Genomic DNA, 8,322 nt, shown 5'->3' with positions numbered 1-8,322 from the left:
GAGAGCACCTCTGTCATTTTTATGCTTTGCTTTTGATTGATATTGAGTATGACTATGACTGGATCTTCGTTGCTATGAATTACAATGTTTAGTCAGCCCTTGATCTTTGAAAGTGCTCTGCCTTTATGTTTTGCGGTCTCAGAAAGAGCTAGCGAGATACCACCTATTCATATTGCTTCATGCTTGTTTTGATTGAAGTGTTGGTATTTGAAACTCATTGTTATTTGCTCGTTAGCTGATTATGCCATTGATATTAGTTTACCGTGAGACCTTTGTGTCATTTGCTTATGTGGTTAACTTGTGATCTTGCTGAAATTCTGGTTATGAGTTAGACATAGTTGCAACAACAAGATCAAACAGAGTTTGTCAAAGTTTTTCTTTCTCTCTCAGTTTGTCAACTGAGTTGCTTGAGGACAAGCAAGGTTTTTAAGCTTGGGGGAGTTGATACGTCTCCAACGTATCTGCTTTTCCAAACTCTTTTTCCCTTGTTTTGGACTATAATTTGCATGATTTGAATGGAACTAACTTGGACTCACGCTGTTTTCACAAGAATTGCCTTGGTGTTATTTTTGTGCAGAAATCAAAGTTCTCCAAACGTCCTGAAAATTTACGGGGAGCGGTTTTGGAAAATATCAAAAATATATGCGCCAAGTTCCACCTCATGGGGTGGGCCAGTGGGCCACAAGCCCCTGCTCCGCCACCACCACCCCCCGGTGGCGGCGAGCAGGCTTGCAGGGCCCACAGGCACCTGCCGCCCCCAATTCCAGCTCTATAAGTTGCCTTTCATCCCAAAAAAAATAAAAAGAGAAGTTTTCGTCGCGTTTTCGATACGGATGCGCCGCCACCACCTGTTCTTCATCTGGAGGGCAGATTTGGAGTCCGTCTTGGGCTCCCGAGAGGGGAAATCGTCGCCATCGTCATCATCAACCTTCTTCCCTCTCCAATTCCATGAAGCTCTTCGTCGTTCGTGAGTAATCTATTCGTAGGCTCGCTGGGCGGTGATGAGTAGGATGAGATCTATCATGTAATCGAGTTAGTTTTGATGGGGATTGATCCCTAGTATCCACTATGTTATGAGATTTGACGTTGCTACTACTTTGCCATGCTTAATGCTTGTCACTAGGGCCCTAGTGCCATGATTTCAGATCTGAAATTATTATGTTGTCACCAATATATGTGTGTTTTAGATCCGATCTTGCAAGTTGTAGTTACCTACTATGTGTTATGATCCGGCAACCCCGGAGTGACAATAACCGGAACCACTCCCAGTGATGACCATAGTTTGAGGAGTTAATGTGTTCACCAAGTTCTAATGCGTTGGTCCGGTTCTTTATTAAAAGGAGAACCTTAATATCCCGTAGTTTCCTTTTGGACCCCCCTGCCACGGGAGGGATGGACAATAGATGTCATGCAAGTTCTTTTCCCTAAGCACGTATGACGACACACGGAATGCATGCCTACATCACATTGACAAACGGGAGCTAGCCACATATCTCTCCGTGTTATAGCTGTTGCATGATGAATATCATCCAAACAAATCACCGACCCATTGCCTAAGAGTTTGTCCTACTGTTGCTACTGATGTTACTTGTCTTGCTCTGCTGCTACTACTGTTGCTACTGTTGTTACTTGTCTTGCTCTGCTGCTACTACTGTTGCTACTGCTGTTACTTGTCTTGCTCTGCTACTACTGTTGCTACTACTGTCGCTTGCTACTGTTGCTACTTGCTACTGTTGTCACTACTGCTGTTCCTTGCCACTGCTATTGCTCGTTACACTGTTGCTACCTGCTATACTATTGGTTCACCTACCGTTGACGGGAATTGACAACTTCCGTCAACGCGGAAACGAAGGCGCCCTTGATACAATTGTTAGGAATAGTCTGCCGTCAACAGTTCGTTTCTGACACCGTTGTTATCATACTACTTTGTTGTTACTACTATGCTTGCAGATACTAATCTTTCAGGTGTGGTTGAATCCGACAAATTCAGCTGCTAATACTCGAGAGTATTATCTCACCTCCTTTAGGCGATCTACAAATTTGGGTCGAATACTCTACCCTCGAAAACTGCTGCGAACCCACGCGCTGGTGAGCCATCAACAACATTCTTCCAGTTTCATTGTCGGGGAGTGCTAGCAGCGTTCTTCTGGTGCCGTTGCAGGAGAAGGTTCGTTGTCATACGCATTCGTCTAGCTAACACTAGAGATTGCAGGATCAGCACTTTTCTGGCGCCACTGCCAGGGAAGCACAGCTGACGTCAGCATTTTTCTGGCGCCGTTGCCGGGGAGGTATTGCCATATTCTCTGAGTCACTTGGGATTTATATATGCTGATCACTATGAAGAATCTGAAGGATCCGAAGACCAAAGTCTTGCCCTCAACTACGAGGGGAGGTAAGGAATTGCCATCTAGCTCTGCACTTGATTCACCTTCAGTTATGAGTAAGTTTGCGACATCACCTCCTGCTAGAAATCTTGATATGTCGCATGTGCTTGATGATGCTTGTGATACTACTGCTAGAGATGATATGTTTGATACTATGCCTGATGATACTATGCTTGATACTATGCCTGATACTGCTAGAGATGCTATGCCTGATACTGCTTTGCCTGATGATGCTAGAGATGCTATTTTGCCTGATGATGCTATGCTTGATACTGCTAGAGATACTCCTTTGCCTGATGTTCCACTAGGAGTGTTCTTTGATGCTCATATTGCTAGAATTACTGCAAATGCTCGTCATGCTTCTGATACTGCCAATACTATTGAGATAGAACCTGCTTTTGCTCCTGCTAGATCTAGCTCTCCTAGATATGAATTGCCTGATATACCTGAGGGTTACGTTATGGAGGGAGAGATAGCTGAGGATTTTCTTGCGTGTAAGGATGCCTATGACGCTGAGAAATTACTTCTCAAGTGGAAGGAAAAATCTCGTGAAGCTAGGATGAAAAATGACCCAAAGTTTGCCACTTCGCCTATCTTTGTCACCGATAAGGATTATGAATTCTCTGTCGACCCTGAGATAATCTCTCTAGTCGAATCTGATACTTTTCACGGTTATGAGTCTGAGACGGTCATAGCCCATCTTGCCAAACTATCCGAAATAGCCAACCTTTTCACTGATGAGGAGAAGATCCGCCACTACTATATCCTTAAGCTGTTTCCTTTCTCTCTAAAGGATGATGCTAAAGCCTGGTTCACCTCTCTTGCTCCTGGATGTGTGCGTAGTCCCCAGGAGATGGTCTATTACTTCTGTGAGAAATATTTCCCTGCCCATAAGAAGCAAGCTGCCTTGCAGGAAATATACAACTTTGCTCAACTCCAAGAAGAGAGTCTTCCACAAGCTTGGGGGAGGCTCGTCCAGCTACAGAATGCTTTGCCTGATCACCCTCTTAAGAAGAATGAGATACTTGATATCCTCTATAACGGACTTACCGATGCCTCTAGAGACTACCTAGATAGTTGTGCCGGTTGTGTTTTTAGGGAATATCTCTCCGTGTTATAGCTGTTGCATGATGAATATCATCCAAACAAATCACCGACCCATTGCATACGAGTTTGTCCTACTGTTGCTACTGTTGTTACTTGTCTTGCTCTGCTGCTACTACTGTTGCTACTGTTGTTACTTGTCTTTCTCTGCTGCTACTACTGTTGCTACTTCTGTTACTTGTCTTGCTCTGCTGCTACTGTTGCTACTACTATCGCTTGCTACCGTTGCTACTTGCTACTGCTGTCACTACTGCTGTTCCTTGCCACTGCTATTGCTCGTTACATTGTTGCTACCTGCTACACTGTTGGTTCACCTACCGTTGACGGGAATTGACAACTTCCATCAACGCGGCAACGAAGGCGCCATTGATACAATTGTTAGGAATAGTCTGCCGTCAACAGATCGTTTCTGACACCGTTGTTATCATACTACTTTGATGTTACTATTGTGCTTGCAGATACTAATCTTTCAGGTGTGGTTGAATCCGACAAATTCAGCTGCTAATACTCGAGAGTATTCTCTCACCTCCTTTAGGCGATCTACAAATTTGGGTCGAATACTCTACCCTCGAAAATTGTTGCGAACCCACGCGCTGGTGGGCCATCAACAACATTCTTCCAGTTTCATTGCCGGGGAGTGCTAGCAGCATTCTTCTGGTGCCGTTGCAGGAGAAGGTTCGTTGTCATACGCATTCGTCTAGTTAACACTAGAGATTGCAGGATCAACACTTTTCTGGCGCCACTGCCAGGGAAGCACAGCTGACGTCATCCCTCAGCATCGCCGGACAGAAAATCTTTGATAATAGCAATGCTAGGTTCAACTCTAATTTGCTCAGGGGGTGTAGGTGTTCTAATATAGCCTCTACGTATCACAGTTGAAGCTTTAGAATGATCCTTTATGCTAACAAGGAAAGGTGGTTTCTCAATGTAAGCACTGGGAACCACAGGATCATTATAGGCAATGACTTTCTCTTCAACTGGAGTGGGTTTAACTACATTGACTTCTAAAGGAGGATGATATTTAAACCACTTCTCTTTGGGGAGATCAATATGGGCAGAAAAATATTCACACAATGAAGCTACTATCTCAGAGTCAAGTCCATACTTAGCGCTAAAATCACTAAAGGTATTTGTCTCAACAAAGGATTTAACGCAATCAAACGTGAAATTCATACCTGACTCCTTACCTTCTTCAAGCTCCCAATCTTCAGAGTTGCGTTTAATTCTCTCCAATAAATTCCATTTGAAGTCAATATCTCTCTTCATAAAAGAACCGGTACAAGAAGTGTCAAGCATGGTGTGATCATCATGAGAAAGCCGAGCATAGAAGTTCTGAATGATAATTTCTCTCAAGAGCTCGTGATTGGGGCGTGAATATAGCATTGATTTAAGCCTCCCCCAAGCTTGAGCGATGCTTTCTCTGTCACGAGGCCAAAAATTGTAAATATAATTCCGATCACGATGTACTAAATGCATAGGATAAAACTTTTGATGAAATTCCAATTTCAACCGATTGTAGTCCCATGATCCAGTTCATCACATAGCCTATACCATGTAAACGCCTTATCCTTCAAAGATAAAGGAAAGACCTTCTTCTTGACGTCATCCTCAGGCACACCTGCAAGCTTAAATAAACCACAAACTTCATCTACATAGATCAGATGCAAGTCTGGATGTGATGTTCCATCTCCAGTAAAAGGATTAGCGAGCAGTTTCTCAAGCATACCCGAAGGAAATTCAAAGCAAATACTTTCAGTAGGTGCAGCAGGTTGAGGAGCAACTCTTTGTGCTTCCGTTCGAGGTGAAGATACCCCGAACAAGCCCCTCAAAGGATTAGTATCCATAGTGACAAGTGACAATGAATTTCAGCACACTATATGAATGTTTCCTTACCAAGTTCCACTTACCAAAGGCGCTTCACTCCCCGGCAACGGCGCCAGAAAAGAGTCTTGATGACCCACAAGTATAGGGGATCAATCGTAGTCCTTTCGATAAATAAGAGTGTCGAACCCAATGAGGAGCAAAAGGATCTGACAAGTGGTTTTCAGCAAGGTGAAATCTGCAGGCACTGAAATTGTCGGTAACAAGTGATTGTATGGTGAGATGATTCGTAGCAAGAAACAAGTAACAAAAGTAGCAACGGTGCAGCAAAGTGGCCCAATCCCTTTTGTAGCAAGGGACAAGCCTGGACAAAGTCTTATAGGAGGAAAAACGCTTCCGAGGACACACGGGAATTTCTGTCATGCTAGTTTCATCATGCTCATATGATTCGCGTTCGTTACTTTGATAGTTTGATATGTGGGTGGACCGGCGCTTGGGTACTGCCCTTACTTGGACAAGCATCCCACTTATGATTAACCCCTCTCGCAAGCATCCGCAACTATGAAATAAGAATTAAGACAAAGTCTAACCATAGCATTAAACTAGTGGATCCAAATCAGCCCCTTACGAAGCAACACATAAACTAGGGTTTAAGCTTCTGTCACTCTAGCAACCCATCATCTACTTACTACTTCCCAATGCCTTCCTCTAGGCCCAAATAATGGTGAAGTGTTATGTAGTCGACGTTCACATAACACCACTAGAGGAAAAACAACATACAACATATCAAATTACCGAACAAATACCAAATTCACATGACTACTATTAGCATGACTTATCCCATGTCCTCAGGAACCAAAGTAACTACTCACAAAGCATAATCATATTCATGACCAGAGAGGTAATGAGTAGCATCAAGGATCTGAACATAAACTCTTCCACCAAATAATCCAACTAGCATCAACTACAAAGAGTAATTAACACTACTAGCAATCTTACAAGTACCAATCGGAGTCGCGAGACGGAGATTGGTTACAAGTGATGAACTAGGGTTTGGAGATGATATGGTGCTGATGAAGGTGTTGATGGTGACGAGTCCCCTCCGATGAGAGGAGTGTTGGTGGTGATGATGGCGACGATTTCCCCCTCCGGGAGGAAAGCTTCCCCGGCAGGATCGTCCTCCGGAGCACTAGATTGGTTCTGCTCAAGTTCCGCCTCGTGGCGGCGGCGAATTCACGAAAAAGCTCCTCCCTGATTTTTTCCTGGACGAAACCCTTCATATAGCAAAAGAGGGGGGCAAGTGGGCCTGCAGGGTGCCCACAAGCCCTCATGGCGCGGCCTGGGGGGGTGGCCGCGCCATGCAGGCTTGTGGCCACCTGCACGCCCCCCTCTGGCACTTCTTCGGCCCAGTATTTTTAATAAATCGGGAAAAAATCCTCGTTGATTTTTACGGCGTTTGGAGTTGCGCAGAATAGGTATCTCAACTTTGCTCCACTTTCAGGCCAGAATTCCAGTTGCCGGCATTCTCCCTCTTCATGTAAACCTTGCAAAATAAGAGATAAAAGGCATAAGAATTGTACCGTGAAGTGAAATAACAGCCAAAGAAGTGATAAATATCAACATGAAAACATGACGCAAAATGGACGTATCACTAACTTGTTCTTTTGTTTGTAGCTCATTATTGCACAAAACTTATTTCGAGGAGAAAAGAAGAAGACCAAGAAAGGCCTGTTCAAGAAAGGGGGAGCATTTGTGTTGCCCCATTTCTACGAAGTGTTTAAGGATGTATAGAAGTGGAAGACCCGTGATGACCAAGAGGAGAGCAAGAAAAGCAAGGCAACTGTTGATTTGGATAATGATGAGGAGAAGGAGGCATCAAGTGATGATGGCAAGAGGAGCCCTACACCAAACTCGGTTGCCTACTCCAAGCCAAAAAAGACCAAATGGAAGTAAGAAAGATGCAAAATAAAAGAAGAAGAAGAAGAAGAGAGGAGATGATGAGTTAAAAAATGCTATGGATGCTCTTGTGAAGGCAAGAAAGGAAGCAATCGAGGTGAGGAGGATGGCAATGAGCCAAGATGCGGTGGACTAGGAGAGGAGGTTGGCGGCTGAGGAGAGGAGGGTGGTGGCCGAGGAGAGGAAGGTGGCATTGGAGGAGGAGAAATTGGCCATGGAGGAGCGAGCTAGATTATTGGAATGGGAGAAGCACTTTTTCTTCATGGAGACATCTACCTTCAATGATAGGAAAAAGGAGTTCATCAATCTTTCCCGTGATGAAGTCTTGGTCCAAAGAAGATACATGGCCATGGGAGGCTTTGGAGGCATGGGAGCTACCATGGGAAGCTTGAGAACAAGCGTGGGAGGCATGGGATCATCTACGGGAGGCATTTGTGGCTTTCGATCTACCATGGGCGGTATGGGAGGCATGGGAGGCATAGGAGCATCTACGGGAGGCATGGGTGGCTTCAGAGCAACCGTGGGCGGCATGGGAGCATCTATGGAAGGCATGGGTGGCTTCAGAGCTACCATGGGAGGCTTGGATGGCATGAGTTTTGGATCTCTCATGAGAGGCATGGGAGCACCTCCGAATGGCATGGGTGGACGCATGGTTTCTGTTGTCCCTCACATACCTTCGCATGAGGAGGAAGAATCATCTTCGAAAGAGGACGAAGAAGAGGAGGCATGATTGTTGATGTGCCATTTGTTTATGTGAAGTTTTATTTGTCATGAACTTGGTTGGGTGATTTTGAACTATGCCATGCAATTGAACTATGCTATGTTGTTGTAACACACACTTTTTATGTTTGAAAGATCATCATATTGTCAAATGGATATGTGTTGTTCATATTTGCCAAGCGTCGGTTGCTCGCGTGCGCTGCATTTTGCAGCGCCTGCTGGAGCTATATCGATGCGCCATATTTTGCAGCGCATGCTGGAGCAAGCGCCCTACTCCACGCAAAAAAGGCTATTTTGACACTGTATAAATATTTTAGCGCGCCGCGCGGTTGCGCGC

The sequence above is a fragment of the Hordeum vulgare genome, chromosome 7H (genome assembly GCF_904849725.1).
Source record: "Hordeum vulgare subsp. vulgare chromosome 7H, MorexV3_pseudomolecules_assembly, whole genome shotgun sequence".
Lineage (NCBI taxonomy): Eukaryota > Viridiplantae > Streptophyta > Magnoliopsida > Poales > Poaceae > Hordeum > Hordeum vulgare.
This window is presented reverse-complemented; position numbering follows the sequence as displayed.